The following is a 12,204-nucleotide window of genomic DNA, read 5'->3' on the forward strand; positions in this document are numbered from 1 at the left end:
TTCCTGATTCCAAAAATATATAGATATGATATGTTTGGATTAAAAACACGCTCAGAAAGTTAAAACGAAGAGAGGTACAGAAAAGCGTGCTATCCTTCTTAGCGCAACGAATACCCCGCTCTTCTTGTCAATTCCACGGGCACTGCCTTTGCCACGGGCGGTGGAGTGACGATGCTACGAGTATACGGTCTTGCTGCGTTCAGTTTCATTCTGTGAGTTCGACAGCTACTTGACTAAATATTGTATTTTCGCCTTACGCGACTTGTTTTAGTTAAGTTTTTCTGCTGCTGCCAAATGTGGCATTTTTATATTTAGTCAAGTTTTGACTAAATATTTTAACATCGAGGGGGAATCGAAACGAGGGTCGTGGTGTATGTGCGTGTGTGTGTGTGTGTGTGTGTGTGTGTGTGTGTGTGTGTGTGTGTGTGTAGAGCGATTCAGACTAAACTACTGGACCGATCTTTATGAAATTTGACATGAGAGTTCCTGGGTATGAAATCCCCGAACGTTTTTTTCATTTTTTTGATAAATGTCTTTGATGACGTCATATCCGGCTTTTCGTGAAAGTTGAGGCGGCACTGTCACGCCCTCATTTTTCAACCAAATTGGTTGAAATTTTGGTCAAGTAATCTTCGACGAAGCCCGGGGTTCGGTATTGCATTTCAGCTTGGTGGCTTAAAAATTAATTAATGACTTTGGTCATTAAAAATCTGAAAATTGTTAAAAAAAATAAAAATTTATAAAACGATCCAAATTTACGTTTATCTTTATCTCCATCATTTGCTGATTCCAAAAACATATAAATATGTTATATTCGGATTAAAAACAAGCTCTGAAAATTAAATATATAAAAATTATTATCAAAATTAAATTGTCCAAATCAATTTAAAAACACTTTCATCTTATTTCTTGTCGGTTCCTGATTCCAAAAACATATAGATATGATATGTTTGGATTAAAAACACGCTCAGAAAGTTAAAACAAAGAGAGGTACAGAAAAGCGTGCTATCCTTCTTAGCGTGCATTGCGTTCAGTTTCATTCTGTGAGTTCGACAGCTACTTGACTAAATATTGTATTTTCGCCTTACGCGACTTGTTTTCAGTTATTGGGAGTAAATTTGAAACAGGTATTGATTCAGCAGGGAAACAATTCTTCAGATTTACACAACCTTATTAAGCCGCCATTAGTATAATGAGGCTTACTGGATTTGCTCTGTCTGTTTGTTTGTTTGTTTGAGGCGGGCGGGCGGGCGGTCAGTCGGTCGGTGTTTGTCGGGTAAGACTTGTATCTCTGGGTCAATTAAGCTCAAATTTCGTGAAATTGTTAGGAATAGGGTTGGACAGGGTGTATACAAAACATTACATTCCTAACGGTAGTCAAACGGAAGATATTGGCTTTTAACGCTTTTACAAACCGATCCAGGGGACGAAACCCACTGACAGACCCATAGGTTTGCGGGAATTCCCGCACCCAGAACTCCGAGTTACTTCCCTTCGAGTCTCGTTCTATCACTGACAGCATGCGTTGGATTAGAACTCCGGTCAAAAACAAGTGTTGACCTTAACGGGGTGAAGAAGCCGCCCTTGGTAATGGGCCGGGGGTGGGACATGGATTTTTGATCGAGACTTTATGTAAATCTCAAACACCATAGATCCTTCATAACAACCGATTTTTGAAGAATTATTTCTCTCTTCAGTAAAACTTAGCATTTGGTCGCGGATTAGAATACGGCTCTCTCTCTCTCTCTCTCTCTCTCTCTCTCTCTCTCTCTCTCTCTCTCTCTCTCTCTCTCTCTCTCTCTCTCTCTCTCTCTCTCTCTCTCTCTCTCTCTCTCTCTCTCTCTCTCTCTCTCTCTCTCTCTCTCTCTCTCTCTCTCTCTCTCTCTCTTAACCTTCACAGTACCAATGATATTACTCATGAACGGCCCATACTTTCTAAAGAAATATTCAACATTAAAAAGTATCCTTCTACACAACCCACGCCATCCAAATAGAAACATACAAAGTAAAATGCCTTCTTTACTTCAAAAGTGGGTCGTCCACAATCCACCACATATAGACTGTGTTGTTCAAATGACGTCACTATTTATTTGTTTATTTACGGAATAATTCTTCAAAAATCGGTCGTTATGAAGGATCTATGGTGTTTGAGATTTACATGAAGTCTCGATCAAAAATTCATGTCCCACCCCCATATTACCAAGGGCGGATTCTTGACCCGTTAAGGTCAACACTTGTTTTTTTTAACCACGTGTTTTCCTGGGGTTTGAGGGGGGCATAATGACGAGAGCACGCAGTTATAGGACATTTATAGAAAATTTTAAGACGACATATTGAACGTTCCTTTCGGTTCAATTTTATTGTTGGGACCACTTTACATGCTAAAATGTGAGTTGGCGTCTAGTGCACTTGTTTTCGTCAATGTGGAAATTGAATTATTTTGCATTATTCGTTCTCTTGCAATGTGCTGAAAATTATGCCTTCTCAATGGGCATTGCGTTGATGACAAAGACCATGCCATTTCCTCGTCAAGTTCACGTGGCACAGACAATGAGTTCGTTTCGGTCACCCTCTTTTCATCGCTTGTATTTCTTTTCTTTCATTCTTTCTTTCTTTTATTTTGTTTTTTCTCTTTCTTTCTTTTTTTTCTTTCTCTGTTCTTTCTTTTCACTTTTTTCTTACGTTCAGATGGGACAGTGAAAGAGTTCATTTCGGGAACTCTTTTTTCATCCCGTTTTCTTTTTCTTTTTTGTGTGTGTGTGTTTTCTTTCTTTCTTCCTTTTTTTTTTGTTGCTCTTTCGTTCTTTTGTTCTTTTGTTCTTTCTTTAAATTCAAATGGGACAGCAAATAAGTTTATTTCGGCCACTCTTTCTTCCTACTTATATTTCTTTCTCGTTTTTGTTTCTTTCATTTGTTTCTTATTTTTCGTCTCTTTTTTCTATCGTTTTATATTCCTTTCTTTCTTTCGTTTTCTTTCTTTTTCTTTCTTTATGTTTCTCCTCTCCTTCTTTCATCACCCTTTTTCATTTTTCTGTTTTCTTCCATTTTTACATTTGGAATCGAGACGAGGGTTGCATCCCCTTGTTGCATCCTAGTTATTCAGTTGTTTCTAGTTTTCTGTTGATGTTGTGTTTTGGTCTTCTTCATAAGTAGTCTTGTTCAAAATTACAAAAACTCAAACTTCTTTTTGTTGCATACGAATGAACTAATAAAAAGCTGTTTAACAGCTGTGTTTGTCAAATCGAGGTTTTTTTCCAAAATCAGTGTGGCGCCACATGGCGCCTGCGCAAAACTAATGCGCATGAGAAACGGCGTCTGCTATCAAAACCTGAGATCAACGCATCGACGCAAAAACTGTCATTTTGTAAGTTTGGAACAACAAATCAAGGTCAGAACAGCTATATAATCACTATTGTATTTTAAGCGTAGCAATAGGGTCCGATATTTAGACTCGAACAAGTATAATGCGACTCGTCTTCGACTCGTCGGCATTATACTTGTCTCGTCTAAATATCGGACCCTATTGCTACGCTGAAAACACAATAGCTGCCCCTTGACTGCCTTAGGATGGCTATACCCGTCCTGCACTTGTGCATTATTTCCATGATTAGATACTAAAAACAGATTCTTGGTTGAATTTCCTTTAAAAATAACATAGGTTTTACTTTCCTACCTACTGCCAGTTTGGAGCTAGAATTTTTTGTGAATTATTACACCCCGAACTCCAATATTCCCTGGCAGTCAGGAAGTTTTGATTGGCAGCGAAAGGGTTTTAACAACCCTACCAAACACGGATGATTCATGTTCTCTTTCTCCCTCTCCCTCTCTCTCTCCCTCTCCCTCTCTCTCTCTCTCACACTCACTCTCACTCTCTCGCTCTGTCTCTGTCTCTCTCTGTGTCTCATTGTCTCTCTCTCTCTCTCTCTCTCTTCTTCTCTCTCTCTCTCCCCATCTCACTCTCCCTGTTTTCCCCTCTCTCTCTCTCTCTCTCTCTCTCTCTCTCTCTCTCTCTCTCTCTCTCTCTCTCTCTCTCTCTCTCTCTCTCTCTCTCTCTCTCTCTCTCTCAACATGATCACTTTGCCTGAATCAAGCAACACTGACACATAATCGGATTATGCACACATGACTTAGAGAAATAAGTAGCGATTATTTCTTGCACCGACATTCTGCATAACCGCAAAACACTGTTTCCTGTTAAGTAATTTACCATAACGGTTGACTTCACGAAGATGGAAACTTCAAAGAGACGGCGAATCGGAATCGAACCCTCGCCGCCGATTTCAACCACTTTTCATCAGTCTGATTCTCTTGAATAGAGAGAAAGGAAGGGAGAAAAACAGAAAATCGCAGATGTTTTTGAATAATTTTGTGACTTTAAAACTTCTACGAATAAGCGAGAGCGAGAGATAACCGAAGACATGCTAAATCGAGACTCGCTGCCAGACATTTTACATAGAAACTGGACTTCAACAGAAGATTTCAGCATAAATACTCGTATTGGAGCGTAGATAAAATAAATAAGCCCTTCGTCGAGCATAGACAAGATTTATTCAAAAATAGCAAAAAATAGCGACACTGAGGCAAGGACGAATACAATCAGCGTCTGGAGGCGATGTTGACAGTTTCCACACTCATTTTCTCGTTACAGAAGGATTATTTCTGTACCCAATCCAAGGGCGACAAACATAATTATACAGAGCACACACTCCCATTCCCGGTACGAGTCGCTCCCCTTTTAACACAAGGTCTGTCGGGCCGAACGTCTGAGGCTTTTCGATTTTTTGTGTGTGGAGTTCTGTATGTGTGCGAAAGCTGTCCCACCAGCAAAAAGCATTCGTCAACCGCGGAATACAGATAGGTGAAGAGGTTCCAGAAGTAATTGACTCGCGCTGTTGACTCGTAGACGAGAGAGCAACAGAGCTATGGGCGGTTTACTGATGTGATGGATGATTTATTGCCCTGATATTGAAGTGTCATCGTTTCAGGAGATAGTTGAAAGGGGGAGTGCAGGGATGCGGGTGGGGGGGGGGGGTGCGTGGAGAGCGTGCCAGAGATCACTGACTGTGACACTACTCTCAGTCGAAATCTGTATACTTGAGCTGACTAGGTATCAGCTGGCTATCTGCCACCCGGACAAATGTGTGTGTGTGTGTGTGTGTGTGTGTGTGTGTGTGTGTGTTAGTATGTGTGTGTGTGTGTGTTAGTGTGTGTGTGTGTGTGTGTGTGTTAGTATGTGTGTGTGTGTGTGTCGGTGTGTTAGTATGTGTGTGTGTGTGTGTGTGTGTGTGTTAGTATGTGTGTGTGTGTGTGTGTTAGTATGTGTGTGTGTGTTTGCGTGCGAGCGTGTGCGCGCTGTGTCTGTATGTCTGGAAAGCCGTTAGGCTCATAACCAAAACACGTGTAAAAAATAATTCATACACGTGTAAGAAATAATTTATACGCGTGTATTTATTTCTTACACGTGTATAAATTATTTAATACACGTGTAATAAATTCTTTTATTCTATTCACGTGTATTAATTATTTCTTACACGTGTATTAATCATTTCTTACACGTGTATGAATTATTTCTTACACGTGTATTAATCATTTCTTACACGTGTATGAATTATTTCTTACACGTGTATTAATCATTCAAGTATTACACGTGTATGAATTATTTCTTACTCGTGTATTAATCATTTCTTACACGTGTAAAAATTATCACGCGTTGTAAATGCAGGAGTTACGTGGCTAAGCGACTTAAAAACTCGGACTGGGAATCCACATGAAAAACACTGCTAAGCGTCTTCATCGCCTCGCTTTGAACAGCACAAGATGGCGGGAGCGGCAAACGTTTTAGACGGCTTACGAGTAGAGTTCAACGCCGTTGTACAAAATCAAGCCCAGGCTCGCACAGCACTGGAGAGTTAATTGTTTTATCAGACGTGACCGGGGTTCTTGTGCTGTATTGAGAGATCGCGCCACCCGGAAGCAGCCTGCTACGAGATTTGTCGCTTTGCCAAGTCGTACATTTTCCGATTCAAGTTTTAATGCACCGCTGATTTCTTCCGGCGTGTATAAATTATTGCTTCCGGCGTGTAGTTATCATTTATGACGCGCGTGTTGAAATATTTAAACACGTGCGTGTTTAAGTATTTAATAGACGTGTATGAATTATTTCTTAAATGTGCATAGTAAATTATTTCTTACACGTGAATGAATTATTTATTACACGTGTATAAATTATTTCTTACACGTGTGTAAATTATTTCTAACGCGTGTTTAAACTATACTGTTCAAAAAAAGAAACGCATAGTTGCTACTTGCCAAATTTGCTTAATTTTTCGAAAAAATTAACAGAAAATCCAATATTTAGATTATTTGTTTGAAATTTGGTATGGACACAGTTGAATGCACACACAGTTCATTTGCATCTTCAAATCAATCAGTCAATCAATACGATTGGGTGCCGAGGCTGTCAAGTCAGTAGGGGGTGTGACTGCCTTGAGCAGCAACAACTGCCCGGCACCTTCTGGGCATGGACTGGATCAGATGCCGGATATCTTGCTGTGGGATGGTGTCCCACTCCTCCTGAAGTGCCTGCAATAGATCGCGGTGATTTGCCGGCGCTTCTTCTCGCCTGCGCACACGTCTGTCCAATTCATCCCAGAGGTGTTCTATCGGGTTCATGTCTGGCGACATGGATGGCCAGGGAAGCACCTGGACATGGTGGTCGGTGAGGAACTGGGTGGTGAGTCGTGCTGTGTGCGGGCGAGCGTTGTCCTGCTGGAATATGGCATCCTGGTCAGCCAGAAGAGGAAGGGCGTGTGGGCGCAGAATTTCCTCCACGTATCGCTGGGCAGTTATGCGCCCTTGGACGTGCACCAGGGTGCTCCTTCCAGCGGTATTGATCGCCCCCCACACCATGACGCCTCCACCACCATGAACGGGTGCCTCATCCACACAGTTGGGCGCGTAACGTTCGTTTACTCTCCGGTAGACCCTCCTCCGACCATCATGTCGCTGGAGCAGGAAGTAGGACTCGTCGCTGAACCACACGTGTCTCCAGTGATTCCGGACGGTCCAGCGAAGGTGCTGGTTGCCCCACTGCACTCGGTTCTGGCGATGGCGGCGGGTGAGGACAGCTCCTCTGTGAGGTCTGCGAGCTCTCAAACCAGCTTCATGCAGGCGGTTCCGCACGGTCTGGTCCGATAATCGGTGTGGCCCGGGGAGAGCCTGGACAGAAGATGAGGCCGACAGGAAACGATTCCGGAGGTGGCGGAGCCGTATGAAGCGGTCGTGAGAAGCAGTTGTCGCCCTTGGTCTTCCCGCTCGTGGCAAGTCAGCAACGGAGCCAGTGGCTTGAAACCTGACCCACAGTCTACTGATGGTGCTCTGGGACACGTGGAAGTGCCTGGCGATTGCACTTTGACTTTGGCCTGCTTGTAAACGACCCAATGCAATTTGGCGGTCTTCTCTGCTCAATCGGGCCATCTTTCGTCGCTGAACTATTGTCGTCTGATTTCTTTGTGGCGAACAATCCGCTTTTATGGGTTTTGGAAGACATGGTGAGAGCTCAATATTCCCCGAGTTTCACGAGATTACACTGAAGCATGACGAGTGGTCATGCCAAATGAGCAATTTTGACATTGTAGCCACTGATAACGCATGCGTCACGTGCAGAGCTCACTTGTGGCAATGGACGAAAGGTCGACGACCAGATAAACATTTTCTGCAGTTTGGTGGATATCCTTGTAGCCATATAACTAAATTAACCAAATATTACAAGCTATGCGTTTCTTTTTTTGAACAGTATATTTCTTACACGTGTATTGGTTATGAGCCAAACGGCTCTCCATATGTCTACCCAGTATGTCTATCTGTCTGTCTGTCTGTTGGTGTGTGCGCGCGTGTGTGTGTGTGTGGGTGCGTGTGCTTACGTACGTGCTCGTATGCGTCTTTTAGCCTCTAAGTATGTCTGTGTCTGCCTACGTGAACTGCATCTGAAGTGAAGAACAGTTACTGGCTCCGCTTGATTGGAATCCGGGCGATCGCCCGGGTGCGCCCGGGTGAAGTATTTTCAATCAAGTACAATCGGGTCATCAACCGGCTTAAGCCGGCGGGCTAGCCCGCCTCGCCCGACCAAAACACATCGGCTGATGCGAGATCAAAATGGCCGCCACGGGTGGAAAGTAAGTGAATCTTTTACTTCTGAAGAGAAAGTTGTACCTTCAGGCCGTGTTCACGCTTCTGTGCTTAATTATTGGGTTGAAGTATTCGTGATTGTTTAAAGTGTGTTTTGGGGCTTAGATAGGATTCATTGAAGTAATTTCAAGTGAAGTTGAATGTGAATCGATGACGATTCCATGCAGATGACTTGTCAAATGACAAGATCACAAGATTCGAGGCTTTTGACCAGTCAGCCAGTCCCTTCAATTGGTCAATATCTTGCAAACCATTTCAACCGGAGATCAAACATAATTATGTGTGACTTCCAATATATATGTGTGACTTCCAAGCATTCACACTCCATATTGTAGGCGTACTCCGCATCACTATCATCACTAAAGAACAACTCGTCCAACAGCAACAAATTGGCAGCCATGTTTATGGCCCGATTGCGCTTGATTGGTACTTTAGATCAAATCGCCCGCGTCACGTGGCGGGCGATCGCCAGGGCTGAGGTGCACGAAGATCGAAGCGGGTGACAACCATTGGGTGGTAACTTGGTGAGAGTTGTCACCTTCTTGGGGGCTAACCGACTTGGGTCTCTCCCTCCCACTTGGTCGCGGTGCACGAAGCCGTCTCGGTCATTTACCCTACCGGGTCGGAGGTTATAAATAGATTCGGGAAAGTGACTTGAGTGGCCTTGGTGCGCATGCGCTGATCATGGTGTCTACCGTGGAGCCATCGGGAATCCAAGTGAAATAAAAGAAAACTTGACTATAATTATCAGAAAAGGGAAGGGCAGTGACCAAAAATAAATGATACAATATTTCTAAATGTGGATAAGCACTGAGGCGAAAAACTAACGTGTGTCTGTTTTTGAGCGCTTTTAGGGCACAGCAATTAGTGTTGGGGTTGGGTGAAGAGAGAGATGCACAACAAAAAAAGACTACTGCGAATTTTGGTTATTTTTAATCAAAATTTTGTTTGTATTATAGAGTTATATCTGAGGTTTCACAGATTTTCAATTTGCACTGATACACTGGCCTCGAATGAATCCCTCGGTAATGCTTTTAGGTCTACGACCGAACCAAAATCATCCTGTTTCTTAATGTTTTGAGCAATGGGTCTTTTTTTTCTTTACATTTTAATTCAGCTTCATTCTACTCAGAAGAAATTCTTTCAATGTGATGACAAAAACATTAGATAGACGTTTGCTCGGAGAACGTTTGTCAACACAGCAACATTTTTTAAAAAAAAGGAGGACGATATAGATTGTTAAATAAAAGGATCTGTGCTTTAGCATTCTGTCTCATCGTCATTGTTAACTGTTGCACTTCACACACACACACACACACACACACACACACACACACACACACACACACACACACACACACACACACACACACACACACACACACACACACACACACACACTTTTGCTCCAGTTACAATCATGTACTTCGTAAGGCTTTATTCAAGTTTGTCTCTTGTTCTTAAACATCCGAATTCAAAGCACACGTCTGAGCTGAGAATATATACTCGAATGTCTGCCGCCATTCAATGTGAAATAATGTTGATTTGTGATCCAAACACTTCCGAAAAATGCTGGTTCGTGTGTCTTCAGTCAACCGGCGCCGCATCATCACAACTCCACCCCTGCCTGCCTGCAAAAATACAAACATAGATGGTGACACACACAAAATTCAACCCAATTTTTGTTTTTATAATTTCTACATCCGTTGACCGAATTAGTTATCATTTGGTGTTTATTAACTACAGCTTATGCATGACGAAGGTCAACAAAGTTGTGAGTTTACATGTTAAATGGAGGGGTACTTTGGAACACTTTTGAAAGAAGCTAAAAAATCGGACCATGAAACCTACAAACAGGAAACTTCGGGGAATTACTTACTTAGGCCATTATGAACCCCCGGGGGAGCATAGGCCATCGACGACAATTAAACTTCGTGGAATGGTGATGAACAAAGTGAAATTCATGCACAACAACCATGAAGATATTCGCCGAACACGATTGACTGGAAAAATGACCCCTTCATGGTAGAGTCACACTTGCGCAAAATTAACCGATGACAGGAACGCAATCCTCTATGGGGATGCCCTCCTCCTGCCTGTAATGGCTGTACTCAAGTCACTGATTGTCTAAGGTTGTTTATGGTATACTACGTCCTTCAAATAACCCCAAAAATATCAATCTTGAAGAATTAAATCGGGTTCGTTAGTCTACCGCTCCATTTTAAACCTCGAACTGTTGAGTCCATCCCCATAGAGGATTGCGTTCCTGTCATCGGTTAATTTTGCGCAAGTGTGACTCTACCATGAAGGGGTCATTTTGGTTGTCTTTCGAAAAAGAATCCAAATTCAGACCATTTCACCTACAAAATAGCATCTTTCGGGACTAGTCATGCCGAAGCTGAAATTAATGTACACCAAGTATGAAGTATACGAAATACCCTTACTTTCTTGCAGACACCTCAGTTAGCTATCATGCATGCAACTGACTCAAGAAGTCTCACTGGGGAGTTGGAAACTGTGTCGTCTTCAGCCGATTAATAAATTACAATATATCAGTAAACACACACACACACACACACACACACACACACACACACACACACACACACACACACACAGAATTACAGTCAGCATTGCAAAAAATAAAGATGAATTTTCTTATGCATAATGCCAAAGAAGGCAAATTAGTCTGATTTTTGAATTTAAACGAATGATGCAAACAGCGCTACATACCTTGTTCATATCCTGTTCTGCAATGTGGGCTGGCGTATATGTTTAATTAGCCCATTGTACATATCCTAGCGGTAAAAACTGTAAGAGATCAAAATCAGATAACATTAGGAAAATGATACCGCTTGCAGAAACAAAACACAAGAATGCATACTTCTTTCATTTTAGCCAGTCTGAAAAATTCATGTTCGCCAGTGTAAAAACTTACATGACATTTCCACGAACAGCTTCTATACAAAAGTATGCCCTAGCATTGGGAACTTCGTGGGACTCGAGAAAGGAAAAGAAATAATAGCTTAGAAACTATTCGGTGTTGTGTTGTTATCCTGCAATTGAATAGATGAAAAATCCATGCGTCCTTAAAAGGCACAGTCCTTTCCATGCAAACGATTTGGCTCAACCCAAACCTGGCGATGCTTTTACGTAGAATAAGACTTCCCCTTTCCCAAGACACATGACAAAATTCAACAGCCTGAATCAGTGAATGCTTTGTGTGCACAACAAATTGTTATCCTTTATTTTTTTGCGAATTCACTTCATTAACAAAAAACTTGTAAAAAAACACAAATTCACCAAATTCCAGCTGAGCAGAACTGCTTTCACAATAAGGACTGGGCCTTTAAAGGTACGTTCCTCATCATATTACCCAGTATATCAGACACCACATTGTCATGTTTGTCCAGGTTTTTACATGGAAAAAATAAAACTTTATTTTAACATGGGCACATACGTCTGACTTCTTTTGGTGGAGATTGGAGGATGTGCGATTCATTTCCTACTAGGCACTGGTGTCAACATGTGAAATTCATGAAGCGAAATGTTTTCACTATACACAGAACATAACCAGGCTATCAAATGTGTGGTCTATGTTCAAGTCAGAATGATGCCCTCATTTTTTTTTAATTTGAGAGATCTGTGATGTCTGACATTTTGGTTCAAAATGTAAGGAATTTATACTTAAGCTCTAATGAGTAAAATTTGTCTTGTCAAAAACCAAAAGCATATTCCTTCCTCTACATGCAAGACTTTCTTTTATCTGTGCATCTTCATTTAGTACAGCAAACAAACAAAAACATCACACTCTGCATAGCGAAACAACTTGCAAAGAAAACCTCACAATCTTTATTGGGAGAAAGCCCCTGACTGTTGCAATGTTTTATGCATTAAAAAACCCACTGAAACTGTGTGTTTGAATTCTTCAGTTTGATCAGCTATATGTGGTTAAAAAGTTACCTTGATCATTCTGACCATTCTGACATGCTGTGGCTCAAATCACATCTCAGACAA

Source organism: Littorina saxatilis, linkage group LG10 (assembly GCF_037325665.1).
Source record: "Littorina saxatilis isolate snail1 linkage group LG10, US_GU_Lsax_2.0, whole genome shotgun sequence".
NCBI classification, from domain to species: Eukaryota; Metazoa; Mollusca; class Gastropoda; order Littorinimorpha; family Littorinidae; genus Littorina; species Littorina saxatilis.